Source organism: Megalopta genalis, chromosome 1, assembly GCF_051020955.1.
Source record: "Megalopta genalis isolate 19385.01 chromosome 1, iyMegGena1_principal, whole genome shotgun sequence".
NCBI classification, from domain to species: Eukaryota; Metazoa; Arthropoda; class Insecta; order Hymenoptera; family Halictidae; genus Megalopta; species Megalopta genalis.
Window position 1 is genome coordinate 16,560,518 of NC_135013.1, and position 16,400 is coordinate 16,576,917.

At 37.0% G+C, this 16,400-nt stretch overlaps 1 protein-coding gene across 12 annotated transcripts in view; it reads left to right on the forward strand.

Moving 5' to 3' along the window:
* Nucleotides 1-16,400, forward strand: part of shaker (potassium voltage-gated channel protein Shaker) — a 489,510-nt gene that overhangs the window by 263,128 nt on the left and 209,982 nt on the right. The gene's annotated exons all lie outside the window — the stretch shown is intronic.

The window sequence follows — 16,400 nt, forward strand, 5'->3', positions numbered from 1 at the left end:
ATTTATTTCTCCGGACGTGTAGGGTGAGTTGTTTAAGATCGTTATCTGCAATACCCCCGTTGTTTTTGATAATATATTATATAATATAATATAATATAATATATAATATAATATAATATAATATAATATAATATAATATAATTTAATATAATATAATATAATATAATATAATATAATATAATATAATATAATATAATATAATATAATATATATAATAATATATTATATAATATATTTATTTCGAGTAGAATGAGTTAGCATTGTGTTGCGAGATGTTTACATGTCAAAATTTAATTAATTTATTTATTTATTTACCACAATACCGATTAACATTGCGAATGATATTATATATATAATGATATTTATTTATACAGTTATTACGAGCATATATCTGGTGAGACACCTATATAAAAAGTGATACTCGCGTCTTGAAGGTATCCGCATGTATCCGCAGTTTAAAAAGATCGCAGATAATAGAGCTGTTAACATTGTTATTCAATTCTCTGTGAATAAACAACAATTTCTGCAGTAACTGTCTATGTTTAACAAACATTTTAATGACACAAGAAAATGTGTGAAAAAAAGATGTTTGATTAACAAGTGCAATTGTTGTGACAGAAAACATTTTGTTCTCATCTCAAACTTTTTTCTCTTATCAAGAAATAAGAGAAACAACACCTCAAAACAATATTAGATAAAAATCTTAGATGACTCAACCTGCATGTTCGAATTGGCAGTGCTAATCGTCGAAATAAAGGCATTATCGTTATTTGTACGAAATTAAATAAAATGGTCGTTCTTAGTGCACCGTGGATCCAGCGACTTTGATGCGTTGCCTTACGAGTATCTCGAGATTGAGAATTTTCTGCAATTGAGCCGTTTATTTTGAAAGCGGCATAAGTCACATTGTTTTTAAGTCGATATATTTAAGGGTTTGCGTTTTAACACGATTAAAAATATGGATGCTAACTTTCGAGAAGATTTACTTGTATTCGTTATCTCGGGATACTGATATTTTTCTCAGTATAAATAATTTCGTATAAACATTAAAAAATCACCACTTTTCATAACGGTAAAGTGACTTATGCCACTTTCAGAATAAACGGCTCGATTTTTATTAGAATCAGAGCATACACGTCTCCCAGTTTGCGACATTCATTATCGCAGAAATTTACTTAGGATTTCTCTTACATTTGAGTCGACTTGAAAATAGTGGGACAAATCAGCATTTCGCAAATGATTGTTCGTTTAAGCAACGATCCGAAAAATAATAGATTACCGGTGGTTACTGGTTAGGTAGAGAATGTAGTTAGCGTCGTTATTGGCAATTTGATTAAGAGATCGAGATTTTATCGACAGATCGCGAGAGTTCCGGTCTCCGGTTATCTCGTCTCGGATTTGTTATATTCGGGATCTGTCACCCGACAATCACCGATATCGAAGCGATCCATCAGCTTGATAATCGTGTCAGTATCGTGTCGTCCCGTCGTCGCCCGGAGCCTCGAGACACCTCGACCTTCCTCCGATCGATCGGAATCGTTACCGCGAGCTATCGAGCCGGGGTAATAATTAATCATTTCCATTCTTCGTGTCCGACGCGTCGCTTTCCTGCGAAACTAACGTTTCTAATTAAACGCGGAATTATCGGACTGATTTGGCGTGCTGGAATTTTTACGCAGATTTACGTCTCTCTAGGAATTAGTTCATCAAAATTGGAATCTGAGATCAATATTATATTATCAATATTATAGTTAATATATATGATAATATATATGATATTAATCAATCAATATATATGATAATATAATATTGATCTCATATTGATCTCAGATATAATAATATATACATATATCTAAGATCAATATATATGATAATATAATATTGATCTCATATTGATCTCAGATATAATAATATTGATAATATAATATTATATTATTCGTTCACAAAATTTCTGACGTTCTAAATCTTGACGTGATATTGATCTCATATTGATCTCAGATATAATAATATATACATATATCTGAGATCAATATATATGATAATATAGTATTGATCCCATATTGATCTCAGATATAATAATATTGATAATATAATATTGATCTCAGATATATATATTGATAATATAATATTATATTATTCGGGGTCAAAAATTTTGTGAACGAATAAAATAAATAAAAATCCACAGTAAAATCATCATATCATCGTACAGACTTCGCTTATTTCAGTAATTTCAGACTTCACTTGTTTCATTAACTTCGCTTATCTCAGATTAAATTACTAATAACTGTCGGCTTTATTAGAATATCCGTCAGTTGAAATAAAACATTTGTTGACTAATAAACGACTAATAATCTAGTCGCGCTTAGACTAATTTCCAGTGTGGCCGCTGCTATATTAAATAGGGGAGGGGGGGGGGGGGTCTATTTATCACAAGGAAGCCCCGAAGTTCGATAAATATTTGATGGCGGCTACCTCGACCAGATTCGTCATCGCGACGACGCGACGCGTCCCGCTCGAAATCTACGCTGCAGTGGGGGGACGGGGGGTGGATAATTAATCATTTTTTTTTGGTCTGCATCTTGCGATGTAGCCCGCTCGCAAAATTAAAGTGATTTACGGAAGTCGTTATTTCTGCCGGAATATTTCACCGTCGAAACGGACCGCGTAAATACGCCCCCGCGTATTATACTCTTCTCTTAGAATTTGCATACGTCGTCCCTTCAAAATATCCGATTCGTCATTGCGCTTCTGAATAATTGAACTAAATGTCGCACTAATATAGAACAATGAACCCTTTTCGCTCGAAGCCATTTTAACTGTAAATCCAAAATAATTTCTCCGACTTATAGTATCTCCATTTCATATGACAAAGCGCATTTTATGCATATGAAATTTTAGCAATTTTTTAAAATCTAAACTTTGTTAGTACAAAAGTAATCTTGGAACGTGATATAACAATTTTAATGGTGCCTGAGAGTCACCACTCGAGTGAGTGCAAAGGGTTAAAATCTAGATGATCTCGAGCATATTTACCCGGTTGCATTTTCGACACTTAAACGCTAAACATTTCTAACAAAAATACGTCCGAATATGCTTTCAATTTTACTTCAAAATACGGCTGAATTTTATTTATCTGTTTTCTTCAACATATTGTTCCAGAATACTCCTCCCGGACACGTTAATTTTGCTGTAGATCTTAACGAAACATGCGAGAATTTAAATTAATTGTTAGAAACTGGCCAATTAAATGGCAATATCTATGATCTGGGTCCAAACGGAGCTGAGCCGCGGCGGCCGAGTGCCAAGACTTTAGCTTTCTTTTTGAACTTTTACTCGACCATTAGATTTTTTTATTCTGCAATGGTTGAGAGTGCAGTCAGCCGGTCAGTGCGCTGTTTCCCGATTAGAGCACAACGCCGACGCTAATTGAACTGAAAGCGATCTCCGACATGCGAAAAAAAGCCGCACAGGTAAAGCAACGCTCCGCGATTCTGTCACGACGCGTCATAAATATTTCAAAGCATTGTTCGCCGGTATTGCGCTTCACTCTGTGCAATGTTCTTGGATGAAACCACCCCTGGCCACCCCACGCTGGAACCTCGTTTGACAACTTTCCGTTTCACGGTCAGTCGAGCCCACCCACCTGGGGAGAGTCGCCTACGTAGCACGAGATATCGTACGTTCTATTTGACACTGATCGCGCGAAACTTAATATTGGATGATGCAGAGCGCGATGCCACGGACAGCTACCGTCCAACAAATTTCCCTACATTGCAGAAAATTCTCCCTTTATTCACGGGTATTTTCATCAACGACGGTATTCTCGCACTCCGATTAATTCTATCAGTTCCTGTTGTAGCAAATTCTCCATAATTTGGGGAAAGGAGATACGATTATTCGAGCCTCGCGGCTCGTTTTTATAGTTGTTGACAATCGCTCTTCTTCCCAAATCGTTCATTCTTTTTTTATAGGCTGAGAGACAATTGGGGAGAATTTGCTGTATTTATTTAACATAGTTTTCGGTACCAGGTGAATTTACAATTTTCAAATATAGTAAATTCTCTCCAATTGTCCCTCAGCTTATAAATCAAAATGGACAATTTGAGAAAAGGAAATACGATTATTTGAGTCTCGCGGCTCGTTTTTATAGTTGTCGACAATCGGCGATTACAAAAACGAGCCACGAGGCTCCAATAATCGTAGCTCCTCTTCCCAAATCGTTCGTTTATTTTTATAGGTTGAGAGACAATTTGAGGGAATTTACTATATTTATTTAATCTAGTTTTCGGTACCAGGTGAATTTACAATTCTCAAATACAGTAAATTCGCTCCTATTGTCCCTCAGCTTGTAAACCAAAATGGACAATTTGTGAAAAGGAAATACGATTGTTTGAGTCTCGTGGCTCGTTTTTGTAGTCGCCGATTGCCAACAACTATAAAAACGAGCCACGAGGCTTGAATAATCGTATCTGCTCTTCCCAAATCGTTCGTTTATTTTTATAGGTTGAGAGACAATTTGAGAGAATTTACTATATTTATTTAACCTAGTTTTCGGTACCAGGTGAATTTACAATTCTCAAATACAGTAAATTCGTTCCAATTGTCCCTCAGCTTGTAAACCAAAATGGACAATTTGTGAAAAGGAGATACGATTATTCGAGCCTCGCGGCTCGTTTTTATAGTTGTTAGCAATCGGGGACTACAAAAACGAGCCACGAGGCTCCAATAATCGTAGCTCCTCTCCCCAAATCGTTTATTCTGTTTTATAGGCTGAGAGAGACAATTAGGAGAATTTGCTGTATTTATTTAACCAAGTTTTCGGTATCAGGTGAATTTACAATTCTCAAATACAGTAAATTCGCTCCAATGGTCCCTCAGCTTGTAAACCAAAATGGACAATTTGTGAAAAGGAAATACGATTGTTTGAGTCTCGTGACTCGTTTTTGTAGTCGCCGATTGCCAACAACTATAAAAACGAGCCACGAGGCTTGAATAATTGTATCTGCTCTTCCCAAATCGTTCGTTTATTTTTATAGGTTGAGAGACAATTTGAGAGAATTTACTATATTTATTTAACCTAGTTTTCGGTACCAGGTGAATTTACAATTCTCAAATACAGTAAATTCGCTCCAATTGTCCCTCAGCTTGTAAACCAAAATGGACAATTTGAGAAAAGGAGATGCGATTATTCGAGCCTCGCGGCTCGTTTTTATAGTTGTTGGCAATCGGGGACTACAAAAACGAGCCACGAGGCTCCAATAATCGTAGCTCCTCTCCCCAAATCGTTTATTCTGTTTTATAGGCTGAGAGAGACAATTGGTAGAATGTGCTGTATTTATTTAACCAAGTTTTCGGTATCAGGTGAATTTACAATTCTCAAATACAGTAAATTCTCTCCAATTGTCTCTCAGCTTGTAAACCAAAAAAAAAAAATGGATAATTTGTCAAAAGGAGATACGATTATTCGAGACCCGCGGCTCGTTTTTATAGTTGTTGACAATCGGCGACTACAAAAACGAAGCGCAAGCCTCGAATAATCGTATCTCTACTTTCCAAATTGTCCATTTTTGTTTACGTAAGCTGAAAGACAATTGGGTTGAATTTACTTGAACGAGCGAATTCAAAGGATATTTAGTATTTTGCAATATCCAGGATTGTGGTCTGTCTTTGGAATGCAGATATAGCCGATGTCGTATTGTGCGGTCGTTCGGTGAATCGAGGGAGTATGTTTTCACGGTAAATGGAGCAAGGACGCTGCCAAATTTCGACTCCGCCGCTGTAATTTCTATCTGAACGCCTTAACCACTTCCTAAGACAACTTCGCGCGACCACTCGGCCACAATTAACCCCTAAGTTACCGAGTAGCTCGACTGCAGAGTAAACAAGATTTTCAACTTTACTGTTATCTTACTTCGCCGAACGAACGGGTCGGTGTTTTCTCTGAAACGAGATAAAAGGCCATCTTCGGCTCCCGAGGTTAAACGTCTTCCGTATTTTATCGTAACCTTACGAACAGTTTTATTGGGAACCATGTTTATATTACAAATTAATGAAATATTATTTACTTGGTCTAATAGTGTATATCGTGTGACATAAAATATTTGGTATAAGATGTAAACATTTGTTGCCTATGGTGCTATTTTGTGCCTCTATGGTGTAGAGAAACCTAAGACCAGTCTGAAAGTGACATTAAGATAGTAGAAAATTAATTTACAGAATATCAAGATTCTAGGAAATAAGTTTAAATAATTACGAGGCTCCAGAAAATTAATTTACGAAATCACCGGACTGTAGAAAATAAAGTTGAATAAATACGAGACTCTAGAAAATTAATTTACCAAATTACAAGGCTCTAGACGATAAATTTAAATAATCGAAGCTCTAGAAAATAAATTAAAATAATTACGATGCTCCAGAAAATTAATGTACGAAATCACAGAGCTATAGAAACTAAAGTTAAATAAATACGAGGCTCTAGAAAATTAATTTACCAAATTACAGGGCTCTAGACGATAAATTTAAATAATCGAGGTACCAGAAAATAAATTAAAATAATTACGAGGCTCCAGAAAATTAATTTACGAAATCACCGGACTGTAGAAAATAAAGTTAAATAAATACGAGACTCTAGAAAATTAATTTACCAAATTACAAGGCTCTAGACGATAAATTTAAATAATCGAGGCTCTAGAAAATAAATTAAAATAATTACGATGCTCTAGAAAATTAATTTACGAAATCACAAGGCTTTAGAAACTAAAGTTAAATAAATACGAGGCTCTAGAAAATTAATTTACCAAATTACAGGGCTCTAGACGATAAATTTAAATAATCGAGGCTCTAGAAAATAAATTAAAATAATTACGATGCTCCAGAAAATTAATGTACGAAATCACAGAGCTATAGAAAATAAAGTTAAATAAATACGAGGCTCTAGAAAATTAATTTACCAAATTACAGGGCTCTAGACGATAAATTTAAATAATCGAGGTACCAGAAAATAAATTAAAATAATTACGAGGCTCCAGGAAATAAGTTTAAATGATTGCGAGGCTCCAGAAGATCAACTGAGAAAATTACAAACCCCTGAAAAATGAATTTCGGGAATCGCTTTACAAAGTTGGTTTAATCTGCGATAGGAATTGGCGGATCTAGAAGATTAGAGGGTTTTGTCCAACCAGCGCGGCGCTGGGCACGCAAATATCGACGTTGGATCACGAGTAGTTCCTATTTCCGCTGTCTACGTCAATAAACGGGAGAGCTTTAGGAGAGGGTTAATGAAAGGGTTGAGAGGGATCGCGAAGGGTAGGTCGCCGGGGATTTTCATCGGGGAAGAAAGGTTCAGTGGAGTCGTTGTCGCTCGAGCGACGACTTATCGACGGAGGTTTATTTTTACGACGGAAGTATAACATTCGAGCTGCCGACTGCGTCCGATCGGCGAAAGAGTATTATAAGATGTTGTTTCGGCGATGATCCATGCGAAATCTTTCGTTCCTTCACCCTTGTCACGAATTTGGATGTTTGTAGAGGGAATGATTAAGTGCTGCCACTAGACTAAAGTAACGCTACAAAGCTGATCCAAGAAACTTTCCAGTGTTTGTTTACTTTTATGATAAACGTCGCTGTTTCTAAACAAGTCGAGACTCGGAGAATATTTCATCGAATTAGGCTTTAATCATTCGTGGTCGACATCGGCGCGTTGTACTGACTCTGACAAAAATTCAAAATTTATTACACACGGTTAGATTATTATATCGGATATTCCATTATTATGTTATTAGATATGGTAATTATGTATCACTGGGAAAGGGGTGATTCCTGAGGTGATTTGAAGTAACTTTCTCCTTGGCGAAAAAGCAAACCGAGGCTTCGTTTACGAGTTATTAACGAAAAACAGTGACCAATGAGAGGCAAGCTCGCGTAACGCTAGACGGCCGAGCCAATGAGCGGTCGAAGTCCAGTTCCGATGATTGGCTCGGCCGCTTAGCGCTAGAGCGCGCCTCTAATTGGTCACAGTTTTTCGTTAATAACTCGCAAACAAAGCCGCGGATTGCATTTTCGCTAAGGAAAAAGTTACTTCAAATGACCTCAGGAATCATCCCTTTCCCGGTGTTAACATAATTATGGAACATCCTGTATACGATACACTTAGAAGCATTGGAGAACTTTAAAATAGCTATGAAAAATGTCGAAACACATCAACGATTGTATAGAAAGAAATCGACAATTGGACGTTGTCCTCGGTGGGCTAGATTACTCTGTCTCATTTGCGCATTAATTTTCACATTGGACTCATTACATAATGACTTATAGAATATTATAAGAATGTAAAATAATAATGATATTTTGGTAAACAAAGGAGGTACTTCAGACGTGTGTTAAATCTACAGACTACGGCGTTCGCGTTGCGACCTGTTGTAAAACTTTAATTAAGAAAACTCAATAGCTCAATTCTATAAAACAATTCAAATGAACTGTCGCAGTTTGGTGCATCCCTCGCTACTTCTCATTTCCCTAATGTTATGGTAATTATTGTCAGCTCACAATGTACTCATCATAAAGTACGTCCTCCTATCTTTAATATCAACTCTCAAAAATAATAAAATTTCAACGAGGAACCATTGAAATTTCATTTCTTACTCAAACAAAATTTTTAAGTGTAGGCGAACACTTGGGACGCCGCTTGTGGCAAAATCTTGAAGTTCACATTTTCACATAACAATATTCTATAAGTCATTATGTAATGAGTACATTGAAGAGGATATTATGATCAAATTGATAGACACTCGATTTACACGGGGATATTTTAGAGCCTACTGTGCACCGGGGAAGAAGAGTTTCCCCGTGGACAATGGCTCGCGAACTCGTAGCGATGAACGTCGTCGGTTAGGGGGGAAAAAAGAACGAAAGAAAGGAAATCTTGATCTGGATCGTTGAATGGCCGGCAAAAAGTTGCGGTGATCTCGTCCTTTCCGTGGCCGAGCACCGGTTTCGAGCGACGACGCTGTGCGACAAAGTGTGTCGCGTACTCTTTACAGGGAACAATTGATCCCGAGAACAATCGCGGCCATGCCGGAAGCCGGGTCGCGTTCTCGGTTCCGCACGAAATTCTAGACGTCGTCGCGACGGTCTCCCCCCTCGGTCCCAGTATTAATTCAATCTTCGCTTAAACGGCTAGAAATACCGAGCACTGGAAAGACGACAGGACGGAGATTGAATCGTTAAACATTCCCGTATCGATTTTACGGTCCCAGTGACCGAGAGATGATTCTTATTAATAAAGCCGACTGCCATGGTATCCGTCTATCCGCGTTCTATCAGGACCGTTATTAAGAACGAAGAAGAGCCAAGCAATGCAATGTCTTTCTTATGAAAGAAATCGTAATAAAAAACTAACGCGTCAAAAAATATATTGGAAAAAATTGATAAGTAAAATAGTAAATAAGATAATAACTAAAATAATAAATAAAATAATAGATGAAATAATAAATAAAATAATAAATAAAACAATAAATAAAATAATAAATAAAATAATAGACGAAATAATAAATAAAATAATAGATGAAATAATAACTAAAGTAATAAACAAAATACTAAATAAAATAATAGATGAAATAATAAATAAAATAATAAATAAAATAATAGATGAAATAATAACTAAAATAATAAACAAAATACTAAATAAAATAATAGATGAAATAATAAATAAAATAATAAATAAAATAATAGATGAAATAATAGATGAAATAATAACTAAAATAATAACTAAAACAATAAATAAAATAATAGATGAAATAATAGATGAAATAATAACTAAAATAACAAATAAAATAATAAATAAACCTGAGCATACATGGTTATATTTTGTCAACATGATTCATCGTTCGAGTTTTAATTGCTCTGATTGTGTCGAGTTTTCATGGTCTCGGAACGAACGATCAACGTTAATAGTTGAAAACTGTTAAGCAGTGAAAATTCGATTGTCTCGAAGGGAATAAAAAGAAACGACGCGATCATTTCGTTTCCCTCGGCCCGTTAAAAGATAGCATTGATATCTCGGCCAATATTTGCCGTTTCCTCTCGCAGCCGCCGCGGCGTTGCTTGCATAATATCGAGTGTTTGCTCTGTTGGGCTGGCACTCGCCGGGAGACACCGGTACACCGTGATAACGGTGATCAACGAACAACCGACGTTTTAGTAAATAAAAGGAGACCGGTTCCCGGGGCCGGGAATGCCCGTAGAATTTTCGCGGGCTGAATAATTCGCCGGCAAAAAGTTGGCGAACTCGATCGACCCGAGTCCATTTTTATCGCCGGACAAAGAAGGAAGTTTCTCAACTTGAGAATATCGAAACGACCCATTTCAAACCTACTATTTCACCGCTGGATACCTCTAGGTGCTTTGGCAGAATATGTCGAATAAATTCATTCTCCTTCGGATATAAATTCCTTGTAAAAATTGTGTGCTCGAGTGTTTATTGCGATGCAATAAAAATCCCTAATTCTTCTGAATTCGAGCATTTTTTAGTTTCGGTGTTAATAACTCGTTTGTCTCTTGAACGTAGCAATAAATGATCAAAAGCTTGTTGTTTTTATAATTATAATGTATTATAATATAAATTAAAATAAATACAATTATAATGTATGCTCGGAACTAAGAAATTCAAATAAAATAAAAATCGTTTCCAATCAAAGAGTCTTCATAATTCCAATAATATTAGAATATAATAATTTTAATATAATAATAAAATATTCTAATAAAAAATAATAATTCTAATAAAATAAAAATCATTTCCAATCAAAGAGTCTTCACAATTCCAATAATTTTAGAATATAATAATTCTAATATAATAATAAAATATTCTGATAAAAAATAATAATTCTAATAAAATAAAAATCATTTCCAATCAAAGAGTCTTCACAATTCCAATAATTTTAGAATATAATAATTCTAATATAATAATAAAATATTCTAATAAAAACTAATAATACAAATAAAATAAAAATCATTTCCAATCAAAGAGCCTTCACAATTCCAATAATTTTAGAATATAATAATTCTAATATGATAATAAAATATTCTAATAAAAACTAATAATACAAATAAAATAAAAATCATTTCCAATCAAAGAGTCTTCATAACTCCAACAATTTTAGAATAAACAATATGGAACCGTTTTTCTCGATCGACAGGATAGGTTTAGCGTTAAACGATAGCCCCGTCGCATTGTAATAAAAATTGGACCGATAATTGCAATGATTCTGATGCACCCGGTGTAGACGTATTTGCTGCAGCGATGGTCGAGTTATAAATTCGCCGGTATAAATTCAAGCGCTGAATCTCGGTGACAAAGTGGCGGGAAGATCGAAACCGTCGTAAAAGGAAACGGAACTGCTTTCGTCCATGAATCGCTGAAGGACGCCGTCGTGTCCGGGCTCTGTGGACGAGGTCTAATGGCTCCACTATAAATACACGGTTTCTGGATCGCGATCCGACCGGGGAACAAATATTTCCTCGTAGACTGGTTGTCTCGCGGGTCGCACGGCCGCGATTGTTTCGTCGAACGGCCGTCAGCCGTGGAAAATAAAAGGGAAATTGGTCGACGAATGGTCAGAGGGGACGTGAATTTATCGAGCGTATCCGCTCCCGGAAAATGAACGGAGCCGAAGAAAAGGAACGGTTTTATGCGTCGGATCCGTCGCTGATGGTCCGCAGTCTCGAAACCTGAAGGTATCCCAGCATTTTGTTTCCTCGAGCAGCTTGGCCCTCCGCAACACAATTTTTCGATTCTATAAATCAAACACTCGCGCTGAAACTCGGATGTCATTTAATACGGAGCAGCTTCTTTAAATTGGGTCGGACGTCTTGATTTATGCTGCGTTATAGTCTCGAGAACATCTCGAGAATCGTCGAGTTCGATTTCCTACGATTTCTGTAATTGTTAAGTTGATTAGCGCTTCCTCGTCGTCGGTGAATCCTACGAGAGAATTTATATTTATTGTGTCGATTGTATATATTTATTGTATAATATTGACGTCAGAAAAATTTTATTCGATTTTCATTCCAAAGTAGCGAACAATATCCATACCTCAGTTGATTAGAATCATTGTTAGAAAATGTTGAGAAGGGAAGCGAAATAAATTATAGAGTTACCAGAAATGAAATTAAATCTATTTTTTAAAATTAAAATTAAATTACTCTAAATTATCTTAACAATAAATTTGGTCGGCGAACAACACATATGTTAGTAAACAATAACACTCCTTGTTTTGTACAATGAGGAAAATATGATTTACTATTTAATGAGAAAAATATGATTTACTATTTAATAATAGAAAATATAATTTACTATTTAATGAGAAAAATATGATTTACTATTTAATAATAGAAAATATAATTTACTATTTAATGAGGAAGATATAATTTACTATTTAATGAGGAAGATATGATTTACGCCGTTATGATACTAACACAATCAATTAGTAAATGTTTTTTCAAAGTCAGCACCGGACCTATCAAATTCTAAATTTCACTGACGATTTCCTATATAACAGTACCTACAATTTTAACAGCATGAAAATAAAAAAAATGTGAAATCAGTCATTTTATCCGCTTCTCTTAGCAATAATAGCGAGTCTTGTTAAGTATAATGCAAGGGATTTTAAAGAAATTATTACGTTCTAACACGTTCAAAGCACTTCGTTTAATAAAACAGAGACAGTAGCAGCAATCTATTACAGACCTGCTATCTGTTATAGTTGATCCATCAGCGAGAAATTAATTTTAAAGTCGCTCAGAATTCGTAGAAAACGATGTATCATAACTTCGGTTTCTCTCGTCCGCGACATTATTGACCACATTCAATTCGCGGTAGACCACGGTGAATCGAGGATAGGAGTACCACCGTGTTCATGTGGGTGGTCTTTTTTACGAAAAGCTCATCCATGTTCGGTGTTTCCACCGCAGTCTTTAAACTTGCAAGAGGTGCATGGCCCGGCCGTTATTTACGATCGCACGCGACGAGAGTGTACCTCGGGTCTCGTTCAAAATGCAACATGCCCGGCACGAACCGTCCCAGTATGCCCCGGGAATCGGACCCGTATCGCATTTCGATGCATTCTTCTCGATTCGGCGTTCGGCCGAGGCGTCTCATTTCGATATTAACTTTCTTGATCGATGAGAAAGCCCCGGCCGCGTCCCGCTTCTCCGTTCAATCAACGGCCGACTCGTAATTAATATGCAACCTTTTCACGACCCGGGAGAAACCCGGCCGCGGGATCCTCGCGGAGCCAAAGGTCGCCTCGTCTGTCCTGTTTTTGCAATTCTTTCTCCGCATTCGGCTGCTGTAACAATCCTGAGCATCGCGCGATAGAAACGAATGTACGCCCTGAGGATAGAAATTTCTTCGACGTTGACTCGCGATTTCGAAAGTATAAGTGCAGTTTATCGTGTTGATTTTTGCTTAGATTTTGATGATGCGAATGAGCAATTTTTTGAAGAATTATGAGTTATTAAAGCAGAAGTCTTCGACGTTGACTCGCGATTTCGAAAGTATAAGTGTAGTTTATCGTGTTGATTTTTGCTTAGATTTTGATGATGCGAATGAGCAATTTTTTGAAGAATTATGAGTTATTAAAGCAGAAGCTTTAAACTTACGTACTTCAAAATGGCAGAAGATGCAAATAGTTCTATAGACCACTTACCAAATTTTTCTACACATCTTGATTTCACAATTGTTTTAATGCAATGCAATGACAAGACTGCAGATCTTTATGCAGGCATTTACGCCATGTGCAAATTGAATTTAATTTATTTCATTTAACTTAATTCATTGATATACCCTTTGTTACACACAGAGAAAAAATTTTGCAATAATAATTGCAAGATGAGTAATATTTATGTACAAGTTGTCCCAAAATTATTGTATTTCCGGGAACTGAGGGACTCATGAGGTCATTTGAAGCAACTTTTTCCTTAGCGAAAATGCGATCCGCGGCTTCGTTTACGAGTTATTAACGAAAAACAGTGACCAATGAGAGGCGAGATCGGCTGGCGCGTGGCGGCCGAGCCAATGCACGGAACTGGGCTTCGCGCTAGCCGAGCTCGCGTCTCATTGGTCAGCGTTTTTCGTTAATAACTTGTTAACGATGCCTCGGAGAACATTTTTGTAAAGGAGAAAGTTGCTTCGAATCATCTCGGGAACCTCTCATTTCCCGAAAATACCATAATTTTGAGATACTCTGTATATAATAAGATACATTAAGACATACTTATGTATATAGAATTAGATAAAAGTGAAAATAAAACGAAAGAATAGTAAGCACTAATTGTAACCTTATTAGCGGATAGTGTGAACGGAAAAAGTTACGGAACAAATTAGGAGAGTCGCAATAACGATTTGCAGTAAATCAAAACCAGTTTATATAATTATATTGGCCACCTTATGTGTAAAATCTCAGACGAATTTACGATGCATCACCAAGAATTTGAAGGATTTTCGGTTTAGCATTAACTGCAACGAGACGTCCAATTATCGATATGAAATATCCTCTGAATTGACTATTAAAAATACGATAATATCTATGAGAACATAAAATTTCATGACTTGTCTAATAATAGCTACACTGCATTGACAAGTTTCAGAAATAAAACAACGCGACCGTGACAGCATCGTGCGAATGGAACGCGAAAAAAGCGCGCGGTGTTTGTTTTCCTGGTAAAGTAAGTAAAATCCGAGTGTTGGGAAGTTTAATGGTTATCGATCTTCGGCGCGGATCGATCCGAACATTCGCCGGAGGTCCCAGTGTCGCTCGTTCCAGTTCCAATTTTCGTATCCTCATTTACGCGGTTGGTCGAACGTCACTGCGTCTCCGCTGCGTTTTCGGGGAACCTTGGACGATGGAGTGGAAAATCTCCGGAATCCGGAAACCGGGACAGTCGGACCGCCGCACGCATGTCTTTAATACACTCCCGGAGCCAATTCTCTATTTTTCTTGGAAATTTCGAGATCATCCAGAGCGGATGGGAGGATCGTGTCAAGGTCGGAGCAGCCATCTTTTCGGCTTCCCGGCGAATTCAGTCGCGCATCGATTCCGCACAAAACCATAAATAATATAAAACAACACAGTCGATGTCTCTCCTCTGTTCCAGTTTCTCCGAAACCGCGCGGGAAAGTTCTCGTTAACAAGATTTTTAATTACTGTGCCACATCTGAATGTCATTTTCTTGGAAATGGAACTTTGCCTGGTGTACGCTGTTCGAATTTTTTCCTCGCGTCTTTCTCGCGACTATTCTTTTCGACGAATGTGTTCCGAGCGAGAAATTAATGATGAAACCTTTCGGCGGTATGACTTTGTTTCGAAGTTAATTGGACACATCAACGAAAGAGATGTAATTCCAGCCGGATCGTTGCTGCTTCGAAACTATCGGTGAAACGTAATCGTCGCGTTTGGTTAATTTGCCTGAAATTTATCCGATCACAAAGGAAGATCGTATGAATGGCGGCATTATGCGAGAAGAACACTAGAGTTAAATAAATGAAATTTAACGTTCGAAGTACCGAGCGGACCGAACACGTATTATCTCGTACATATAAATTACCAAACCGCATTTATTCAGATTTCCCTCGTCTTTCGCGGTTGCGTTTGCGCGATTAAATCATTTTATTAATTCTCCGCGCAAGCACGTTCGTTAAATGCATATTGCGAGGCAAGAAATAGCTAGTTGATCTAAATTATTCTATACAATTCTCTCTCTCTCTCTCTCTCTCTCTCTCTCTCTCTCTCTCTCTCTCTCTCTCTCTCTCTCTCTGTAATCTCGCAATTACATTCTCCTGAAACTTACAGTCGCGCTGAGCAAATATTATTCGATTGCTACGGCCCCTCCAAAATGATTTGGACACAGAAAATGAAATAAATTTGATAAACCGATAGGAAATTATTATGATTTCTTAAATTCATTTCGATATCAATTGCATTTAACTGCAACAACGTCATGATAATGTGTACTATTTCGGAACAGAAATCGGCGCATCTTCCCAATAAACAAACATTGCCCGCTCGAAATTTCGTACGTCCTAATAGAACATTACTTCGAAAACCGAAGTCCACATGTTTTTATTGTTCCGAAATTGGAATACCGTAGATCAAGCATGACAACCGCGCGACGTTTTCATTACCGAGGATCGATTTCAAAAGCGTTCTAGTTCGTTTGCAGCTCGGTGCCGCAATTCCGCTCGAAACCGTCGACGCTCGAAAGCCTCCCGCGAAACTTTCTCAAAATTCGCGATCCCCAATTTCGCGGTAGTAATTTGGTAATTGGCGGCGGACAGGGTCAGTGGCGATCGCGCCAGACCCATATTCATCAGTCGGTACATCGTCGGGAGTACAGATCTAATCCCG